At 38.8% G+C, this 23806-nt stretch overlaps 1 pseudogene across 1 annotated transcript; it reads left to right on the forward strand.

Moving 5' to 3' along the window:
• The first annotated feature begins 3 nt into the window (after window positions 1-3).
• On the forward strand, window positions 4-23552 carry LOC308658149 (annotated as a pseudogene). Its single transcript has 2 exons — window positions 4-9; window positions 22650-23552. The product of its transcript is annotated as an uncharacterized misc_RNA (transcript).
• The last annotated feature ends 254 nt before the right edge of the window (window positions 23553-23806 follow it).

The following is a 23806-nucleotide window of genomic DNA, read 5'->3' on the forward strand; positions in this document are numbered from 1 at the left end:
GCTATGACGGTAAGGAGAAGAAAAGCAAGTCCCTGGAGAGGGCAGAGTCCCTGCATGGTCTTTCTGCTTCCTCTGGTCACAGCATCGGCTTCCCCTTACTCCCTAGATAGGGAGCCCTCCCAGGTCTTAATGGGGCTCCTACAGCAAGAAGGGGATTATATAGTGCCATCCACAGACATGGCCATCTTCTGGGAGCCAATAGAAAACATCTATTGTTTAACATCTTCCCTTCCCTCAGAGACTGTGGGAAAAGGGAAGTGTCTGAAGTGGAAACATAAATTAGCTGCTGAATCTTATCTCATTATATAAAATAGGAGCCTTTTTGATATAAAATTTCTTTCTGTCCTCAAGGCTGATACAAAATGCAATTATTTAACTCAGGGATTTGGTTCAAAAGCAGGGTCAACCCTGTTGCTGAGATTAGTTAGGTGCGAGGTTTTGGATTACTTCTATTATCCAGTGAAACCAAGAAAAGATGACTTTTGTTTAGTGAGACCTGAGGATTCCAGTATCACAGGACCAGTATGTTGTGGCTGCATGGAATCAAGATGTCCCTATCAGTAAGAAGAAAAAGGAAGGGGAGTTATGAATTGGGATTATAAAGATAAAAAGACTTTGAGGAATGAATAAAAGTACATCACAGGGATGTGAGTGTTGACCTCATAGGCTCAACTTTCCACCCCTTTCATATCTAGGTCGTAAGTGAAGCCTGTCCATAACTCTACTGACAATCTGAATTTATAGTCTGTCTTCCTGTCTTCATTAATATCTCAGAGAACTTTTACTGATTTCACATGTGAATACATTGTACTCCCCTGGGACATGGTGGAGTCACAGATGCCAAATTAGTTACATGGTCAATTCCCATTTTACAATTCAGCTCTCTTCCCTCTGATACTCCAGTCCTGGGATTGATGGGGTGACAGCCTGCTCCTGGGTCCTCCTTTTCAGCATTTCTTTCTTTACCGTCTTCTCTTCCCTTCATTCTCATATAAACTGCTTAGTCCACTTTCACATTCTCTTCTGACCTCTGCTCAACCTCTACCCAGTGTGGCATACCTCCTGAAGTGTTGTCTACTTGCTTGATCAATTACTGTTACAGGGATATTAAAACATCCCACTTAAGATAGCAGCTCTGTCTATATCTCCCTTTGCTTGTATCATCCAGGCTTCATGGATTTTGATGCTCTGCCATTATTTGCATAAAAATATACGGTGGTTTAGTTTTCTTTACAAACTTTACATTTTATCATCATGAAAGGTCCTTCTTTAAATATTGTCATAGCTTTTGTCTTGGGGTCTACTTTTTCTTATATGAATATAGTTATACTAATTTTATTACAAGTAATGTTTTTTAAAAATATTTTTTGATTTAAAAAATAAATGACAGGAATGCATTTCAATTCTTATTACATCTATACAGCACAATTTTCATATCTCTGGTTGTATATAAAGTATGTTGACACCAATTCGTTTCTTCATACATGTACCCCATCCTTGCTAATCCCCTGCCCCCTCCCTTTCCCTCCCACCCCTCTACCCTATCTAAAATTCATCTATTCCTCCCATGCTCTCCCTCCCTACCATAAGTAATGTTTTCATGTTATATCTCTTTAAATCCCTTTTCTTTGCATTTTTCAATGACTATATTTATGGTTCCTTTCTTATAGAAAACACAGTTACATACTGGTTTTAAAAACTATTTCCCTCTGACATGATTATAGATTAGGTATTTGAAGAATTAGAGGTGACCCACATATCCTTAATCCAATTCATCCAAAAGTTACATGTTGCAAAACAATAGTACAATATCAAAATAAGGATCTTAACACTGTCACCAGCCATGCATGAGAGATCTAAATTTTGCATTCATTCTTACATTTAGTAGTTGGTATTTTTCATTTTATTCTGATAGATTATAGTGATATTGTGTCATAGTTTTAAATTGTTTCTTTAATGGCTAGTTTTGCTGAACATTTTTTACAGGCTTATTTGACATTCATGTATCTTTTCTGTTGAATTGTCTGTTGATGTCTATTTTCAGTTTTCAAATTGGATTTTTTAGTGTTGTTTTGACAAATTTTATCTATTCTAAATATAACTTCTTTATTAGATATTTATTTTGCAAATATTTTCTCTCAGTCTGAAGCTTGTCTTTTTTCCTTCTTTACATGGAATTTTATAGAGAGTTTTTAATTATGAGTAAGTCTAATTTATCAATTTTTACCTTTATGGATCATGATTTTGGTGTCATCTAATAGCTCTTTGCAAAGCCCTAGATCACAAAGATTTTCTCTTAAACCATATTTTAAAAGTTTTGCAGATTTACATTTTATGCTTAAGCCTAGGATGCATTTTCAGTTAATTTTTGTATAGGAAGTGAAAGGTAAGGTTTTTCTTCTTTGCTCATGAGTGCCTAATTGCATTGCCAGCACCTGTTGAAATCCTAGCTTTCCCCAACAAATTGCTTTTGCACCTTTGTAAAAACTCAGTTGACTGTTTGTGTGAGTCTATATGTGTTCTCTGTTCTGTTCCATTCACTCACATGCCAGTCCCTTCACTTATGCCAGACGGTCTTCATTATCATCACTGTAAATGTCTTGACAGTGCATGTACTGACTCCTCCAACATTATTATTTCCTCCCCATTTTTAGATATTCTCATTTCCTTTTTGCATAAACTTTAAAATAAGCTTGTTAATATGTATAAAGCCTTTTGACAGACTTTACATAATGATTTTAGCTAACGATTTTCTAAGCTACGAATACAGTGTGTCTATTTTTCTTTTTAATATTATTTTATTCCTTTTTAAACTTCCTGCATAAAAAATCTTGGATATATCTTTTTGAATGTATACATAAATATGTGTTTTTCAGTTACTGCAAATGATATTTTATTATGTTTCTAATTTTTATTTTTGATTAATTCTTGTATATAAAAATTGCATTTATTTGTTCCTTATGGGAAAACACATAAAATTTATTATCTAAAGACCATTTTTAACTGAATAGTCAGTCTTTGATCTTAATCTATGTGGCAGCTGGTAGAGAATTTCCTTCCTTATAGGGCTATGTGGTGTTCCATTGTACTATAGACCACATTATGCAATGTACCTTAGTAATGTTTTTTTCTTTGTTTCTATATACATTATTATTTTATTTTATATTTTTGTACCAAAGATCAAACCCAGGGACACTTAACCACAGAGCAACATCCCAAACTCTTTTAAAATGTTTTATATTGAGACAGGGTCTCGCTAAGTTGCTTAGGGCTCTCCTAATTTGTTAAGGTTGGCTTTCAACTTGTGATCTTCCTGCTGTAGCCTCCTGAACCTCTAAGATTTCAGGCATGTACCATCACACCTAGCTTTGTATTATGGCCCAAGGAAAAAGTAGCCATGTTAGTCAATCATCACTGTGACAAAATACCTGACAAAATAACTTAAAGAAGAAAAAAATTGTTATGGCTCATGATTTCAGAGATTTCAGTATGGTTGGATGGTTCCAATGCTTTGGGCCAATGTGGAAAGGCAGGGCAGAGGAAATCTGCTCAATTCATGGCTGCCAGGAGGGAGAGGAGAGGGAAGAGAGAGAGGCACTGAGGGAGGTAGGGAAGGGGTTGGGGACAAGATAGCTTTTACGGGCATACTTCCAAGGATCCATACCTTTCAACTAGGTCCTAGATCCTACAGTTCCCACCAACTTCAAGTAATTTATTCAAATTATAAATCTGCTGAAAGATTACTCCCCTGATGAGGTTAGAGTCCCCATGATTTAATAACTCCACAAAGCTGTACATCTGAACAGTGCTGCGGTGGGTATGTAGCCTTCAATACATGAGCCTTTGGGGGACTTTTTAGATTCAAACCATCATATTCTGTCCCTGTTCTCCAAAGGCTCATGGGTATCTCACAGTGCAAAATACATTCAATCTTCAAGAGTCTCCATAGTCTTTAAAGTCCCAGCATTTCCTAAAAATCCACGTCCAAAGACGTCCAAAGGACTTCCTAAAAAAACACGTCCAATCTGAGACTCAAGGCAGCTCTTAACTGCAAAAATAAAAAAATGACAAGTTACATATGTCCAACACACAATTGTGGGGCAGGTAAATATTCCTAGTTCAAAAGGAGAGAAAGGCGGGGATATAAAAGAAAGATTGGATTAAAGTAAGACTGAAACTTTAAATCTGGTAGCTCCATGTCTGGCATCTGGGGAACATGGTGGTGGACTGTGAGCTCCTAGGGTTTAGGCATTCCTGCCTCTATGACCTTGCCAGTTGCATCCCACATGACCTCTTTTGGATTGGCTCTACTCACTTCTTGCTGCTTTCCTCAGTAGACATTCCACATTCTTGGCACCTCTAACTTCCTGGGGTGTCCACTTCAGTTTTGGCTTCAATTTTAAAGCCTCATTCATTCCCTTCTCATGGGATGCCCCCAGAGATACCACCTGCCACACACTGTCTGGCCTCCCAGGCTTTCTTCTGAAATCTTGGTATTAGCCTCTGTGTCCCTGTAACTCTTGCATTCTTCATGCCTGCAAAACCAGCACCAAACAAATTCTGCAGCAATTTGAGCAGTAGTGTGGCTCACTTGGGTCACAGATGCAGTGGCCTCTGAGTGCCAAGAAAATGGAGCACAGTGTACTGTACCCTGTGGAAACAACTTCTTAGATAGTTCTGTGGAATCAGGGCTCTTTTTTCAAAGAAAATTCTTTTGAACAAGCTTTCACCTGTACACTTTTGAGTCTGCAATGGTTAGAATCTTGCTAATACCCCAAATGCCCTCAGGGCACAAGGGTACAAAGTGCTTGGGTTCTTTGTAATAATGGCACTAATCTCTTCAGAACTTCTTTAGCCTCAATTTTACAGGTGATTTTCTAGGCTAACTGCAGGTCTCTCTAATCTTTTTGCTCTACTTCTTTTTTTTTTCTGATTTTAAATGTAAACCTAGCTACCTGCAGCCAGAAATATTCATGCCACATTCTGAATGAAGTACTACCTTGGAATTTCCTCTGCCATATGAGCACTGAGGGGACCTCACAGATCCAAACCATAACAGAATGTAAAAATTCTCTTTGTAAAAAAGTGTTTCCCTGGAGCAAAGCTCTCTTACTGTAGGTGAAGATGTGGCTGAATACCTGGATTCTTCTGGCCATTTTAGAGGACAGGGTCTAGCACTTTTTAGCAATGTAGAAGTAAAAAATTCAGGATTGATTTCTTAAAGATGGCTAGACAAACCCAGGTTCTCTCTCTACTTAGTGTACAGGGAATTTTTTTTCCATTATCAGACAGTACAGTGGTTTGCCCATTTTTCCCCATGTGAGAGTAGAGATAATATGTTTCCCTCCGAAGCACACCTTTCAGACAGGACTGAATATGCCCTGAAGGACACTTAGTCCTTCACAAAAGGATCAGGAGTATCTTCAGGAAAACTTTTGTTTCCTTTGGTTGATTTAGGACAGACAGTTGGAGAAATAGATCTCTCAGCAAATAATTTGCTCTGAGCTTTCTCTCTCCCTGCTCAGACATGGTGACTCAGCTATGGAAAGGGGCTGGCCTTATGCCTCTGAACATGTAAGTCTGTGGCAGCTATGAAGCCTCCAGGTATTCACAAGCATTCTCTTATTTAACATCCTGGCCAACATGGGATGTTGTTGAAGTCTCTGCCAGGCTCTCATGATTTACTATTGCTCCTGAAGCTGTGACTTCATCATGCTGAGCACCAACATGTAATAGTAAGGGGCAGGACCCCCTACATCCTTTCTATACTCATTTTTTTTTCCAGGAGTCCATTCAAATCCTGGTTCTGGAATCTTCTTTGTAACAAGCATTCTCAGTTTGTTTTAACCTGGGACCTTGCGTCTTTTGTTTTCTCATTTTCCTGGTGCTTATTAGTGCAATAAGAAGTGGGGGTGTCCCCTTCAGTTTTGGCTTCAATTTCAAAGCCTCATTTGAAGGAAGAAGAGACGCAAGACAAGTCACCTGAGAGGTTCCACTTTATTACAAAAGGCTGTGGGCTTATATAGATCTAAAGAGAGGTGGCAGGGCTTAGGTAAGTGATGGGTCACCCGTTTATTGGTAAGTTCTTCCAGATGTCAGTTCCGGAGCCCACACAATTAGTTCTTATTGGGGCTAAGGTTCCCCGCCAGCATGATTTGAATATTGGCGCTGGTGGGAGAATTGGCATCAGCAGGAGTTTTTTTGCGCTGGCCGGAAAGGGAAAGGCAGGAAGAGAAGCTCCTCAGGCACCACTTTGGGGTTTTTGGGGTGTGGCTGCCATTATACCTTTTCCCAACATCATTCATTCCCTTCTCATGGGCTGCCCCCAGAGATACCAGCCAAGGAGAACTTTAGACAACACAAAGATCCTGGGATGAGGAAAACTTTTGGGAAGTGGATGCCAAGGCGCCCGGTGTGATGTGCATTACTGAGTGTGCATCTTGTCCTTACTGCATTTTCTGGAAACTGATACTGTACTTCTCTAAAATCTAAGCCTCGGTGACTGGATTACAAGTGCCAAGGAAACATGGTGTAACATATGATAACAGCAGGGATGGGCCCATGGGACCAGGAACCACGTTAGGGTGGGCCAGGAGTGGGTGTCCTTTTTTAGTGTTCTCAGAGCACAGAGAACATGAAGACTGTAGGGACTCTGCTGATCTGACAGCAGTCCCAGAGACCTCAAGGGTTATATGAAGGTGTTCCATGATGTTCTTTGTCAGCTTTCTCTCAATCTTGATTGCATGTGATATTATCTGTGAGGTGGCATGTGAAGACTTCCATGATGGTATTGAGACCAGGGAGAAGAAAGAGTTGGAGTCAGGGGAAGTCCCTAGCATGTTCTCCCCGTAAACCATCATCTGGGGTTATTCACACTGTCTGTGTGGCAAAGTCTGCACTCAGCATTTCTGAGTCCCGCCTCAGAAATCTAGCTGCCTTTATGCACTAAGAGGTGTGAAGACCAAATTGGTTTCAGAGATATTCTAGGCAATGTGGGTAAATATCCTCTGGGGAATGGGGATCAGGTAGGATGTGGCTTTATATAGAAGAGATACTGAAGGTAATAGAGGTTTTGGAATTTAAAACATCTGTTCTCTGAAAGGGAGCATCTGGTTCTCTTGGGGATCATCCTTTAAGGAATGGAATGACTGCTTTTCTAACTCAAATGCTTCTGGCTTACATTCTATTTTCCTTTTTCTCTCTGACATTTTTGCCTGTCTTGTGACCTCAAAGAATAGAAATCAGTCTGTGTTCTCCATGTTTATGGCTTCTCTAATGATTTCAGATATGAATTTGTGTGTAGTTAAGACATGTCATTAGATTAAAAAAAAGTCAGAAAACTTTAGGGTGAGATAATGGAGAAATTCCATTTTACTGAAAGATATTAGGCTTTATTGAACATTTTGTTTGAATGGAATTATGCTTACAAATTTTGAAGTTGGTAGCTCTAACAACTATCCAAAATGTCTTTAATTACAGACTCTGAGATTGTCAGTACTTGAAGGGATCATAATGTTGGCACAGCAAAATACTATTCCATACAGGAAGTAACTGAAAGTGAATAATATGGGGCTTTCTCAAGGTCGCTCAGAAGTCATTGTTAGATCCAGGATAACCCTGTCCTGATCCCTAAGAACAGGTCCACATCAACTTCATGTTTTCCATGTGGGACTCTTGTCTGCTTTTAGAGGACAGAGGCTGATGGCGGACAGAGGCTGATGGCCTAGAAAACAGTAACAAAAATGAATGGTTTTCAGGGCCTGTAATTCTTTCTTAGCTTTATCTATGTGAAAACAATGAGATGGGCATACCCAGGGCTACTCTCCTGGGAATGGGATCTAAGGGACAGCACAGCATCATCATGTGCTGTCTTATAGCTCTGCTATCAGTAGATTTTAGACAAGAGACTCTGCATTTTTTTTTTGCCCTGGGCCTTACAATTTCTTTACCCCAGAGGACTGTTCCTCATAGACAGATAAAAGCGAATTAATTATTTTCAGGGAGGATGAGTTTGAGTCATTAATTGCCAAGCCTTCCTGTAGACAAAACCTGAGTGGGCTCATAATTTTTATTCTCAATAAGGATCACTTTCTTAAATAATTTCTCTTATTTCTAGGCACCTTTAGGGAGATTGAAAGAGATTGGAGCTTGTGAGAGGTTCCCTCTTATAGTTACAGTCACACATGCAATGTTATGGTTTTGATGTTGTGTCCTCCAAAAGTTCATGAGTGCAATAATGCAAGAAGATATGGAGGAGAAATTATTAGATTGTAGCCTTAGCCTAATCAGTGAATTCATCTCTGATAAGATTAACTGAAGTGGTAGGGTGTGGCTGGAGGAGATGGGAATTGGGGCATGACTTTGGGGTATATATTTGTATCTGGTGAGTGGAGTCTCTGTGCTTCCTGGTCACTGTGACGTGAGCTACTTCCCACTGCCACATGCTCCACCATCATGTTCTGCCTCATTTCGAGTTCCAAGAAGTAGAGCCAGCCTTCTATGGACTAAGACCTCTAAAACTGTGAGCCTTTAAATAAACCTTTTCTCCCCAACAGTTGTGCTGGTTGGGTCTTTAAGTCACAGCAGCAAGAAAGCTAACTAAAACACACAACAATGACATGGATTATAAAAGATATTTTTGGGTTAATTAGGGATGTAAAACAAAGTGAGAAATATAGTAGCAAAGGACATAACTCTGACACAATATTTTGATACTTTATAGTTACTAATATGTTAGGATTTCTTGGCTAAGCATTCATTTTCACTAGGCAGGGTTTGGTGAGGGAAAGTAATGACTTCAAAATTATTTAAGACCCACAGCAGGACTGGTTACATAATTTTCAGGATATAATTTAAGATGAAAATGTAGAATTTCTTGTTTAAATATCATTAATATGTTCAAAATTGTATAGATGGTAACAGAGCTGTACCTTCTTGCTGCCAATTTCCTAAGATTTTTCCTAGGAAAAATGGGATATTCACATTTTCTGTCTCTGATTTCATGTAGTTAATTATATAGACTGAGAAATCACACTTTACAGTGCCTTCCAATAATTCCCTTGAGACATATTTTCAAGATAATGAACTGAAGTCAACAATTTTTTGTTTGCTAGGTGTTAAGTGTTGCTTAGAAATTATTTCTATTTGGGTTCCTCTGTATTTTGTGATTTTACCTTGCCCATGATTCTGATGCCTTTAGAGGGCTCTGCTTTGTCTCTGGCTCTTCACTTTAACTTGATTCTAAATTTGCTATTTCTGGTTGCTTTTTACATGGTTGAAGGAGGAATATCTGGAGAGGAGTAAGTTGTGAATGAAAAATAAGATTGTGGCTCAGTGGTGGAGCACTTGGCCTGTCACATGTGAGGCAATGGGTTAGATCCTCAGAACCACATAAAACAATAAATAAGTAAAAATAAAAGGTTAAAAAAGAATAGGAGCTGGAAGTAAGGATACTGAGCTCAAGAAATCAGGAATATTACACAAAGAATCAACATGTTTGGCTTGATGTGGTGAAAGGGTAAAGTTTCTAAGCTGGAAAGCTTGAATTAAAATGTAAAAGATTAGGTATTATTAAGTTCCTCTGTTACACCCAGATTCCTGAGATAGTTAAGATAACGCCCTACTGACCATTCAGCCCAGGGCCCTGTGCAGTTTGCCACAGGGCCCGAACCAATCAGTTTGAATGTGTATCCCGCTTAGGAGTGACCAATCACCCCCGCCCAACCTGTTCCCGCCAATGAATGTGCCAATCACGTCTCAAAGTTGTTGTTCAATTTTCCCGCGCCTCATGATGATTTGTTCTGATGTATGCAAAGCCCACCACCCTCTCCAAAAAGTGTACTTAAGCTCGGCTTGACCTCTGCTCTGGGCTCTGGGCTGGTCTCCCTTCTTGAGTGAGCACGGAGCCCCAGCGCGCTGGAACGGATCCCTAATAAATCCCCCTTGCCATTGCATGAAGCTAGTCTCATGTGGTCTCTTTCTCCGATGCTTCGCCGGACCCTTACATTTGGTGCATTGGCCGGGAACTGCGCATCGCCGGACAGGGAGACCCAACGAACTGCTTCGGGGGTAAGTAAGGCGCCTTTCTCTCTCTCTCTCCCCTCCTTCTTCTCCTTTTCTCCCCCTTGTTCTCCTTTCGCAATCGCTCAGGTGCGATCGCTCAGGTTCGGTCTCTGGCGGCTCAATGGTGGGTGTAAGTCCCCAGAGGGCATAAGCTCTCAGAGCCTAGGGTGGGGTTGGCAGTGTGTGTGTGTGGCTGTCAGTGGAGAGCGTAAGCTCCCCCTGGTGGTGGCGGACAGACGTGTTCCAGGAGCCACAGGCCACCCCCCAAGGGACGCTTTGGGGGACTCGGGGGATGGAGGTGCTCCCCATCAGGTAGAGGGGCGGATGAACCCTCGTCGGTGTGTTTTGCTGCCAACCCCTCTGGCTTTTTCCTTCTGGTTAAGTCGACTGTCTGTCTTTAATTTTTGCTTCTGAATTTGTGTTAAACATTTACTGTGTGTCTGTGTTTGCGTCACGTTTGTGTTGTCTCCCTGCGCTTCAGAGTGGCCCACCCTCAGAGTTGAATGGCCCCCAGGAAAGTCCCTCCATCTCTCTCTCTAATCTGCAAAGTCAGAGATAGTGTCTTTCAGCCAGGCCGCATGGCCATCCAGATCATGGCTTCTAACCTTTCAGGACCTCTGCGAATCTCTTCCTGCATGGGTGGGGTCCGCGCAGTCTGCTGGGAGGATTCCACCCGCGGTATGGCGGATCTGTCCTGTCCCTGTTCCTCCCGGCCCCTCCACCCACCTGTCCTCTCCGCCCGTGGCCGTCTCCCCTCCTGGGAGGGGGGGAATGCTCCCGCAGGTTTGGGGGACGGGCAGACAGAATCGGGGGTGAGGTCCGGCAAACGGTTGCCACCATTGCACCACAGCAGAGTGGGCGAGGTTGGCGGGGGACTGCCCCCCCCTCCGTCCGCCCGGCGAGCAAAAAAAAAGTGGCTCAGGGGCACCTGGCCCTCTCCCTCCCTCATGGGGGTAAAAGGGACCGGGTTCCCAAACCCCAGAGTGTTACAGCCCTCCCTGGCCACAGTGATCACCAAATCCCGGGGCCGAAGAAGCGAACGGGTCCTCCTAGAGTCGGGCTGCTTGGAAATGCAGCCCAAGGCCGGTGATAAATTCCAACTAAGGCTAAATACTGAGACTAGGGAAGTAATGTTTTCTTTCCCTCCCGTAATCAGCTTGAGTGCAAATAGAGATGCCTGCTGGAGATTTTACAACTTTGACATTTTGCTTTGACTTTTCTCAAAGCCCTGTCCTCGTTATTAAATTGGTGTTAATTGGCTTTAGAGATGGGAACCAAATTTTCAGTCACAAATTTTAACACTCCCGAGGAGACTTCTAAGGAGTCTCCACTTGAAACAACTGCAAGCAGAGGATGAGCATTTTGGGAGCTGGCTACTAAAAAGTGAGGAAAAAAAATGCCTAGTGCCTAAGGTCAAACCAAACTGGAGAAGCTAATCCTGTAAGTGAAAGGGAAAACTGAGGAATTCCCAGCAGCTGCCAGAGCCATTTTCGCTTTGGGGAAATTTCCTCATTTTTTTCTCTGCACTGTAAGGATTACTCCACCTAAATGCAGTAAAGTCAGTCACACTGAGACCCTTGATTTTATACCTATAGTTGCCCCTATGTGAGAACATCTGGTCCACTCATGGGAAATCTAAGGTGCCACTGATAGGAGTCATAATTAAATAGAAGTTCAAAACCTAGAGAGATTTTTTCTTATCTGGTCTGTTTTAAAGGTTATTATAGATTGTTTCTTGGGGATAATCTAGGCTAAATGTGTGTCTAAAAGATGTTTCATTGTAACATCTGGTATCTAAATGAGATTGAAACATTGCATAATCTTGCAGTTAAAAGTTAGGGTTAGGTAATTGTTTAGTTTGTGATTTCAGATAATTCATGCCAGAGAACTTAAATACTTAGGATAGAAAATTAAAAGAACTCTACTTCCAAGTTGGCAAGTAACTCCCAATCATTCAGTTTTATTTTTCATCAATTTTTGAACTGGGTAGCCTAAGGAGATTTCACTAGGTATACAGTGCATTGATTTGGGCAAGGATAGTAAATTATGATTTGGTATCTGTTTCTCTGTGTGTAAGATTTAAAAAAAAGTGTTAAATTAAAACGTTGGTCTGGCTTATTGAAATGACATTAATTAGCAACAGTCTTGGGAATTTTCAAAGCTTAATTTCAGATATGCATGGTAGTGTGTGGTTCTTTCTAAAATTTTTCAGGCAAATTTAATGTAACTTAATGCTACTTTAGAAACTTCAGAACAAGCAAAGTGGCTTAGAGGTCTTGAAGAAATTTCTTCTCATGGTAGAGATCCTATTTCCAGTTTTATGTAAGCAAGTTTTTCTAGTGTGAAAAGATATAAAATTTTGGGAATTGCTTCTTAAATTTGTATCATAATTTTCAACATCCAAATCTGGAAAATATAGCTTAAGGTTAAAATGCCTTAGGCCTAAAGTGTCTGCTCAAAATAGCAGTTTTTCCCTGCGCCTTCCAGACCTTAGCCAGGGCTTAAGCTGACATGCAAACAGAAGAAGCTTGGAACTCAGGCCCAAGGGAAAAAAAAAGGGTAAAATTGTCTTTTTATGGGAACTCAAACTAGATTAAACCAAAGAGTAAATTGTATGGCATTTACTAATTACTGGCCGGTCAATTTTTTCTAGGACTTTTGCCTTTTCTTAGATTCTATATTTTTTTGAGCTCATGATTTTTATCCTACAGACAAGTTAATGTTTTTCTGATAAGTTCTATTTTTGATCAACTGGAGTTTTTTTAAACATTGCAATGAGATTTCACCTGAGAAAGCTGCAAGGCCTTTTGTGTTATGTGTTACACTTGTATTACGTGTTGTATGTCGGTATGTCTGTGTGTATGTCCATATGTCATGCAGTGATATGACAATTGACAGATGAGGAGCGCTCATGAAAAATTAAAAATGGGATCCAAATATCTTTGATTCACGTGATTCAAATGGCTCAATTTAAATTTGGTATATAGATAAAAAAGAGGTCTTAAATTAAGCTTATAAGTTTTTCTAGGTGTTCAAAAAGGCCCTAATAAAATGTTAACTCTGCTTAAATTAAAAAGTTTACAAGTATAGTTTCAAGATGTGAACAGAAGGAGGTTAACAGATAAAAAAGAGAAACTAGAAGGTTCTAGGTATGGATTTAATAGAGGGAAAATATGTTTCTGGATAAGAGAGTCTATGTGATTAAGTAATTAAGAGGGTTTAAGTAAGTGATAAAAAAGGTCTGTGCAAGTTGGTTATAAGTGTAAGTTTTTGAGCAAGTAATCTTAAAGAAATTAAGCAGCTGGTTAAACAAGTGCTGTTGTTTTAGAGAATTGTGCTATGTTATTTCTTTAAAAGCCAAACTTGGTTAGCATAAAATCATCAATGTAATTGTGATGTTACTAATGTGTTCATATCTTCCAGGTATACAAGTCTGTAAGGTAGAAGCTTTACAAGCTGGTGTTCTAAAGTTGTATGGTAATTTTAGGTTCAAAGAAAAAAAAACATGTTGGAGATTCAATTATATCATTTGTGTTCTATAACTGAACTTGTTATCAGTAAGATATGTAAAGTTCTATGTTGCTTTCTACACTGAGACACAATTTAAATGTATTTTTAAGTTAATGAGAGCCTAATCTGGGTAAAGGTTTTATTGTAAAACACAAAAGTGCTTTGCTACTTTCCTACAAGAGGTTAAAAGCTTTCAGCCTTTCTTTAATTCATGTTTTAGATGTGATATTATGTTGTGTTAGCTAATATTCATGTGAACTTGAGCAACAATTTATGTAGGCTTTGTAAAATGATGTCTAAAAAGCAAAGATCAGCTTCAGAATTATAGTATTTAAGATTTATGAAGAGCCCCACCTTACTTGAGATAAGGCTCTATGTCCCATCTCACTGCATATGAAGGCAACTATAAAAAATAGGCCAGATTTCAGTGCATTTAAGGTTGTGTCCAAATGTTGGTTTTTGTCACGATTGCCAGGACCTCAAACAGGGGATTATAATGTATAACTCTGCCAGAATTCAAGGTAGCTATTACGTAAACTAAATATGTTTTTACCCTAGTTAGTTTTGTTTTGTAGTTTGCCTATAGATGGTTTAAAAATTGCCTGTTAATGTTTTAAAGAGGTACTGCTTTAAGAACTCACAACCTGGGTTAATTTAAGATAATGAGTTATAGAGAGTTGCCACCTACAGGATAGAGAGATAGACATTAAAGTTCAGTACCCTTAATATAAGGCTGTTGACTTATTTGCTAGATGTTTAAGATTAAGTTTTAAAATTAAAAATATGGCTCTTGCCCTCTGAGTCAGTCTGAATCAGGGAATAGGGAACTTTTTCAAAGGGCTCTGCAACTCTAGGCCACATAACTTCCCGAGCAGGGAGATTAATGAGACCAGTGGAGGGCAGAAGGCCAATCAGTGCATTTGCTGTGAAGCCATATGGTCAAGCAAGGCCTGGACCCATCCTAGCACAAATGGCACTAGCAGAACTGAGAAGCTGTTGTAAAGTTCCCAAGGACTCCCAGGAGACTCAGCTGACTGTTAACAATAGGTAGAAACAGAAGTCAGTTTGACTTGCTTCATCTTAAACACTTAGCAAAGACAGTCAAAGCCAAAGCACAGTTGTTCCTGGACATCTTAAATGATAATAATAGTTAAATAAAACTTCCATAAATAAGTAGACTGGAGGCTACAAAAGAGATTCTTAGACAGAAATGCCTGATAACTGTCAAAGGGACTGCTAGAGTAGTTTTAGTCTAAGGCCTTTATTTCTAACCAACGCAGGTAGGCTTGATGTTTGCTAGTATGGTTATCCAGCCCTGAGTAGCAGAATTAAAGATTTCTCTATTAGACACAGAGGTCATACTAGTAAAAGGATTTTGCAGGATCAGATGGCATTAAATTATTAGACTATATCTTAAGGAAAAAAACATCTGTAACCCTAAATGTTAGTTGTTGTGTTGACATCCCTGACATTTCTGACAATGTGACAAATATCCTTAAATATTTACATGCTCAGATAGAAGCCATGTCCTCAGCAACATTGTCGTGGAAACAGTATCTTAACTCTTAGTTCCTGGTACTGCCTGATAGAAAACATTGTTGATCTTTGACTTGGCCATTATACTCATTGGCATATTTCTGTGCTGTGGCATTTCTTGCTGCATCAATCTGGTTCCAGTACTAATGAATTCTTGTTTCTCTTATAGACCACCTATCACTCAAATGGCCCTCCAGCCTATTACTTCTCAATTGGACTTTTAGCATGGACCACTCGATAGACCTGATATTTTTAAGGGGGACTCCAAACTGCTTGCCCCACACCGTCCCTTTTCAGCCTGAAGAAGCCAGAGAGATCCTCTTCGTCCCCCTTCCTCACAGCAGTAAGGAGTTCCCAAATTAGAGGGGGGAATGAAGCCAGATTTAAAGTTAGGTAGTCAGTGTAGTTAGATAAATCGGGGTCTAATACCGAGTGAAATCTAAAATAGAGGCCATGCTAAAAATGATTCCAGGAAACACAGGACAACCCATGGTAATCAAAAGGCAATATGCTCCACTGACAGAGATGAAAAATGAGACTCCCCAATAATTATGATTCATTACTTTTAAGATTAAAAGTAGTCGGAAAAAGGAGTGGGGAATGAAAGGGTAAAGTTTCTAAGCTGGAAAGCTTGAATTAAAATGTAAAAGATTAGGTATTATTAAGTTCTTCTGTTATACCCAGATTCCTGAGATAGTTAAGACAACGCCCTACTGACCATTCAGCCTAGGGCCCTGTGCAGTTTGCCACAGGGCCCGAACCAATCAGTTTGAATGTGTATCCCGCTTAGGAGTGACCAATCACCCCCGCCCAACCTGTTCCCGCCAATGAATGTGCCAATCACGTCTCAAAGTTGTTGTTCAATTTTCCCGCGCCTCATGATGATTTGTTCTGATGTATGCAAAGCCCACCACCCTCTCCAAAAAGTGTACTTAAGCTCGGCTTGACCTCTGCTCTGGGCTCTGGGCTGGTCTCCCTTCTTGAGTGAGCACGGAGCCCCAGCGCGCTGGAACGGATCCCTAATAAATCCCCCTTGCCATTGCATGAAGCTAGTCTCATGTGGTCTCTTTCTCCGACGCTTCGCCGGACCCTTACATTGGTGGTGCATGCCCATAATCCCAGTGGCTCTGGAGGCTGAGGCAGGAGGATCTGAGTAGAAAGCCAGCCTAGCAAAAGTGAGGTGCTAAGCAACTCAGTGAGACCCCATCTCTAAATAAAATACAAAATAAAGCTGGGGATGTGGATCAGTGGTTGAGTGGCCCTGAGTTCAATCGCCAGTCCTCCCCCACCCCCCAAAAAATAAGCATCAGCATGTTTGTATAGAAACATGTTAAATTTTGTTCCAAACTAGAGGTACAGAAATGATCACAGTTGTATCCAGATTGAAGAATGCAGGCTTTGTTTCATTTTAAGATGTCATTCATACTTTGACCATTCTGATTGGTTTTGTGTAACTGAGAGACATTTGTGAACATCTTGTGATGTCAAACAAATTGATTTTACAACATTCATAACCTGGACATTTTAGTCCACAGATATATTTTCTTTTCCAGGGTGAAACCCTAGGTGAGTGACTTGTGGTCAGACTGAGGGGGACACTAGGTCCAGCTTCGAAGCTAGTGTGTCTTTCCCCACAAATGACCTCACATTTAAAATGCCCGAATGGTCCAGAAACATTTGTGCTAATTACACATTCTTTTTTTTCATGTCATTTTGGGTCCTCCCACAATGACTGGAATTTGGTTATATGGAAAAAGATGCAGTTGTGACAGAACTAAGTGAAAATGATTAACCTCAAAATAATAGAAATAAAATCTGAAAGACTTCATTGGAATAAAAAGCTGCGGAAGTCACTTAGAATCAGATTTTTAAATTCTTAACTTTGAAACGTTGACCATGGAGATCTCAGACCCCAATTTATTTCCAAGATCAATTCTGTCTTTTTAGGTCTAACTACAGTGCTTGGCACTTCATCTGTCTTAATGAGTAATAAAAACATATTTTGTTTTTGCTTTGCTGGGAATGAAACCTCATTCATTGTATGCAAGGACTCTAACCCTGAGCTATACCACTATACCTACTGTGATTTTATGATGTAAACAAATTCAATTGAGCTCATAACACACATAGATTTTGTATGAGGCAACAATTTTTTATTTCTTCTTGTCATTTTCTCTATGGGAAAAGGTCATAAATTCTGTCCCTTGGTGAGTAAAAATATGGCTAGAGCCAGGTGTGGTGGTGCATGCCTGTTATACCAGCAGCTCCATAGGCTAAGGCAGGAGGGTTCCAAGTTCAAAGCCAGCAATTTAGTGAGGCCCTGAGCAACTGAGCAAGATCATGTCTCAAGATATAAATAGGGCTGGGGGTGTGGCTCAAGCAGTAGCTCACTCGCCTGGCATGCGTGCGGCCTGGGTTCGATCCTCAGCACCACATACAAACAAAGATGTTGTGTCCGCTGAAAACTAAAAAATAAATATTAAAAAATTCTCTCTCTCTCTCTCTCTCTCTCTCTCTCTCTCTCTCTCCTCTCTCACTCTCTCTTTTAAAAAAAGATATAAATAAATAAGGCAGGGGGATGTGGCTCAGTGATTAAGCATCCCTAGGGACAATCCCTGGCGTGTGCGCCCACACATACACAAATAGTGCTATAAGTGAATTAGGACTGGGGTTAATGATGTTCTGTTGGTGTCTAGGCTATTGTTCCCTCATTTATCATGTAATGATGATGAATGTGGATATTCTTCTCAACTCGTATCCTGGAAGATATGATACAAAATTTTTTGGAAAATAGTTCTCTTGTAAGAAGTTATATCCTCTCTAAATTATTCTGTATTCCTATTTGAATTATGTGTTTGGAAGAAATGAAGTAACCCTCTAGGTTTAAGCTGTGGGTACAAGAAATTCAAATGATCAACTCTTAAAAAGTGCTTACTTTTATCCCCAGTTCCATCCCAATGTGTGCCTATCAATGGAAGAGAAGGAGAATGAAGCTGTTTATTTCTGACCTGTTGTGGTAGTGTGAACAGGATGACACACTGCAGAGAGTAGGGTCAGACTTGCTAAACTCTGAGCTTCCTGGAAAAATCATTAGAGTTTGCAAGTTTGCTGGGCATAAACTTAACATCTGCAGATAACAAGTCCAAATTATCTTATCAATTTCACAAGACTTAAAGTAGTTGAAGCATTAGCTCTCAATACACTCTGGAGTATTTCTAATGGCTCCTGGGTGTGCCCTGGCTGTTGTGTGTCTAACACAGCCTGTAAGTGTTTTCTAGCTGAATTTTCAAACTCTAATTCTATTTTTCTTCCTATGCTTCCTATTTTCTTTCTGCCTGATTTTACTTAATGTGTGAACATTTTGTGGTTTTTTCTTTCTTCAAAACATTATTCTTGGAAGTTTATTTTATGTAGTGGATATTGATAAATATTTATTCTTAAAATGAAAGTGCAATGTAACTATAAGCATATGGACCTAATTTTAATTTGCCACTTCTTTTTTTTTTAAAGAGAGAGGGGAGAGAGAGAGAGAGAGAGAGAGAGAGAGAGAGAGAGAGAGAGAGAGAGAGAGAGAATTTCAATATTTATTTTTCAGTTTTCGGCAGACACAACATCTTTGTTTGTATGTGGTGCTGAGGATCGAACCCAGGCTGCACGAATGCCAGGCGAGTGAGCTACCGCTTGAGCCACATCCCCAGCCCTTAATTTGCCATTTCTGTTCTTCCATGTTTCTTTCTTCTGAGGGTATTTCTCTTCATCTTTCTTTCCATTTTCACCCTAATTGTTTCCATAACTTTGTATAGATTTCCCCCTCTCTCTCCCAACATTTCCTGGTTTCTTTCTTTTGCAAGGTTTGAATTGGCTTCCACAAATCCTCTTGAATTGGCCCTTCTAGGCTTGGATATAGAGATTTAAGAGGAGAGTAAGCCAGTAAAATATTATTCCTCTATTAAAGTCAGAAGAATTTTATCTATTTCTGGTCACAGTCTTTGTAAAAGACTTTACTAATGAAAAAACATTATACACAGTAGGTTTACTGTTAGAAATATGAACCAAGTCATAATGATTGGGCACTGACTAACCTCCTGTAGTAAAGCACACATAGTGTTAACTCTTACTTACCTACAACCGACCCCCATTTCCTGAGTGCAAAGCAACTTACGTTTTTTTTTCTTGTTAGGGCAAAAATTTCCTTCCTGTTATATACCTCTACGGTGATAAATGCAAATGGTTATAATGACAAACAGAAACACATCCTGCATTTTTGGTCATATCTGATTAACAGCAATGCAAGAAACCTTGATGAAAATTGTGGTGTGGTTTGTGTATTTTGGATCACTCTAAAAGATCTGTAGTATGTTTAGAATCTTCTAACATAGCAGCTTCACCATTGATTAATTTCAGAGATAAAAGGGGCATTTAGTTGTAGACATTTGAATTTGATTTATTAATTGATATTATTTCATTTAGTTTGGCTCAAAAATTATGAGCACTTGTATTATGTTCTCTAAACATTTTTTTCTTAAATGGGACAATTTGTGTTCTATTCATAAATTCCTATTCCTGCCAAAATAGTGAATCTTGTGACCTTTCATTTCCCCAATATTACTAAGATAAGAAATTAAATAATGAAACAACAAAAAGTAAAAAAAAAAATAGTGACTTGGAATAAATTTTACCAAGAAGGCAAGAGAAAAGATTAGAGAAAATATCACTGAAATGGAAAAGGACAGAGAGATAGCATCTACTTATATGAAATCCCAGAAGAAAGGAAATAAAGCTGGTGAAAAAGAAAGAATTTAGAACTAACAGATTAAATGTCACAGAAGAAAAAAAAAAGGAGAGATGCAATCTCAATTTAAAAACACTAGTACGTTGCCATAATTAAAAGCAACCATACCTGGCCAAATTATAGAGAAATCTAAAAAGTACCAAATTAACATCCAAGTGAAAGGGAATGTATGATCTGCCAGGAAGTGTGAATCAGATTGACTCTAAACAGCAAAAGTGTTTATAAGAAGATAATAGAGAAAGCCTTATAAAATCTTAAAAATAAATAACTTTGAACCTAGAATTATTCATAGGCTAGAAAGTCATTCCCGAGGTATAAGAATATTATCAGTTAAATAAGTTAACAATTTTATAAAATATATATGATGCTGCTTTTATTTTATTTTTTTAAAATATATTTATTTATTTATTTTTGCATTACAATTCTTAATACACCTTTATACCACAAATTATTAAAATAAGCAGATATAATGAGCTTAATTCAACAATAAGTATCAGGGAATTAAAATGTTTCTCAAAGGTTAACCTTTAGTAAAACATATGTCTAGATTTTTATATGATTCTGTTTCATCAAGCTAGCAAGGAAGAAGTACTATTATATAAGAAAAGAAAAACCAAAAAGGTGATAGAGAAAATATTCCAATATATTTCATTTTGGTAGCTTTTGTGTTTTTAGGAATTTATCCATTTTACCTAGGTTATCCAATTTTTTTTTTTTGGTTAACAATTGTTTACAGTACTTTCATAGTTTATTTGTATAGAATTGGCAATAGTGCCCCATTTTCAATTAAACATCTAATAATCAATGTCTTCTCTTGTTTTTTTCTTACTTTATGTTGCTAAAGGCAGGTCAGTTTTGTTCATCTTTTCAAAGACCTAAATTTTGGTTTCATTAGCTTTATCTTTCTTTTCTAGTCTCTACTGTACTTATCTTTGCTTTCATCACTACTTCCATTTTTTTTTGTTAGATTTTGATTTATTTTGTTCTTCTATTTCTAGGGCCTCATGTTGTAATATTAGGTTGTTGATTCAAGATCTTTTTTTTTTTTAAATTTTCACTTTATAGAATTTTCCCCCTTAGCACTGCTCTCATGATTCCATCATTGTGGCATGTTGTGTTTTCATTTTCCTTCATTTCTGAATATTTTGTAATTTCCATTCTGATTTCTTCTTTTATCCATTCATCAAGTATGTTTGTCAATTTCAACAAATTTGTGAAATGTCTAGTTCTGATTTATGTTATTAACTTCTCACTTCATCTTATTATTTGCGAAGATAAAATAGTCCCTCTTTATCTATGGGACCACATTCCAAGAGCCTCAGTGAATGCCAAACTGGATAGTACCAAACTCTGCATGTGGTATATTTCCCTATAAGTACATGCTTATGATTACACTTAATTTATAAATTAGGTACAATAAAATGTTAGTAGCAAAACTAATAATGAAATAAAACACTATAACAATATAGTTTAATACCATGTATGTGAGTGCGGTCTCTCTCACTCTCAAAATATCTTGTACCTTGCACCAGAGAAAGGGATGATTCACATTCTGATAGGATGAATTGAAATGATTCAAAAATTTGTCATGATAGTCAGAATGGCCCTCTATTTAAAACTCACAAAAAATTTAAAAATTTCCATTTAATATTTTTGAGACTTCTTACTCAAGAATATGGAGTATATCTGTTATTTAGTTCTTTGTTATTATTAATTAAACTTGTATAGTTTTCCTTTTATACATCTACTACATATTAGATCTATATCTAAGTCTTTGTTCTGTGGGTGCTTGTGTAAATGTTAATGTGTTTTTAATGTACAATTCCTCATGTTCTTTCCTAGTAAATAGGAAAGTGATTGCTTTAATGTAGTAACGTTCCATCCTGCAACCTTGCTGTAATCAATTTGTAGTTCCAGAAATTATTGTTTTTGTCGTTGACTCTGTTGATATATTTTCTACACAGATAATTATTTCATCTACAAATAGAGTTTGAATTATTTTTCTTCCATATCTGTATACTTTTACTTACCTTTTGTTGTTTTATTGCATTATCAAAGACTTCCAGGATGGCATGATGATAGGCATGATGAAAGGGGTTCCTTGTCTTTTCTTTTATCTTAGTGAGAAAGCTTTGAAATTTTTACCATTTAGTATGCTTTTGCTCTAGTTTTCTTTTGTAGAACTTCTTTATCAAGTTGAAGAACTTTCCACTCTATGTTGGCTTAGAGTTTATTTGTTAACCAGAATGGATATCAGGTGGGCAGGTGCACACCTGTAATCCCAGTGTCTTAGGAGACTGAAGCAGGGGGTATCCCAAGTTCAAAGCCAGCCTCAGCAATGACAAGGCAGTAAGCAACTCAGTGTGAACCTGTCTCTAAACAAAACAAAACAAAACAAAACGTATGAGGATGTGGCTCAGTGTTTGAGTGTGCCCCTGAATTGAATCCCCAGTATTAAAAAATAAAAAAATAAAAATAAAAAAAGGAATGGGTATCATATTTTGACAAATACCTTGTCAGCATTTTTTTTCCCTTGTCTATCTCTTTGACCTGATGGAGTACTTTGATATTTCTAAATGTTGACCTAGCCTTGTAAACCTGGGACAAATTCACTTGGTCATGTTCTTTTAATACATTTTTTGCATTCAATTTACTGATATTTCATTGAGAATTTTGCAACTACATTCATGAGAAATTTTAGTCTGTAGTATTCTTTTCCTGCAATGTCTTTTTCTGGTTTTGATATTAGAGTAGTGCTGGCCTAATAGAATTAGTTAGGATTTATTCCTCGCCTTTGATTTTCATGCTTAAGAACTGTGAGGGGGCCCCGGTCGCACAGAGCGGCCTGGGCGAGCGGGCAGGCAGCCTGCAGCACGAGCTGGGCCTTGAAAGGAAGCTGAGGGAGACCGCTGAAGCTGATTCTGAACAGATGCATCCAGCTGGTTGAGGAAGAGTTGGATCGTGCTCAGGAGCGTCTGGCAACAGCTTTGCAGAAGCTGGTGGAGGCTGAAAAAGCAGCAGATGAAAGCGAGAGAGGCATGAAAGTCATGGAAAGTAGAGCCCAAAAGGATGAAGAAAAAATGGAAATTCAGGAGATCCAACTGAAAGAGGCCAAGCACATTGCTGAAGATGAGGACCGAAAATATGAAGAAGTGGCCTGTAAGCTGGTCATCATTGAAAGTGACCTGGAACGTGCAGAGGAGCGGGCTGAATTCTCAGAAGGCCAAGTTCGACAGCTGGAAGAACAATTAAGAATAATGGATCAGACCTTGAAAGCATTAATGGCTGCAGAGGATAAGTACTCTCAGAAGGAAGACAAATATGAGGAGGAGATCAAGGTCCATTCTGACAAGCTGAAGGAGGCTGAGACTCGGGCTGAGTTTGCGGAGAGGTCAGTCACTAAATTGGAGAAAAGCATTGATGACTTAGAAGAGAAAGTGGCTCATGCCAAAGAAGAAAACCTTAGTATGCATCAGACGCTGGATCAGACTTTACTGGAGTTAAACAACATGAGAAAACCTCCTTAGCTGTGGCCACATTCTTTTATTTTATTTTTTGTTGTTTTGTTTCTAAACACCTGCTTACCATGATACCCCTTAAATGCATTTTTATTTACTTTTACCACCGTCACAGAAACATCCACAAAACACCAGCTAGGGCAGGAGGTAGGGAGAAAACACCAAAAAAGGCAAGCCCCTGTTAGGGCAATAATGGTTTAAATGTGCCGTTTCCCAGGTTGACATTGCCACACTTTATGTAGAGTTTAGCCACACAGTTTGCTTAGTCAGTGGAAGACTCCTTACTGAAGCAGAAAGATTTCCACTCAAAATGCCAATGATAGGGGCAACAGGAAGATTGATGTCGGAGACAATCAGTTGTGGATTGGTGTTACTTTAAACAAAATGT

The sequence above is a fragment of the Spermophilus citellus genome (assembly GCF_964194105.1).
Source record: "Spermophilus citellus genome assembly, chromosome: 10".
NCBI lineage: Eukaryota > Metazoa > Chordata > Mammalia > Rodentia > Sciuridae > Spermophilus > Spermophilus citellus.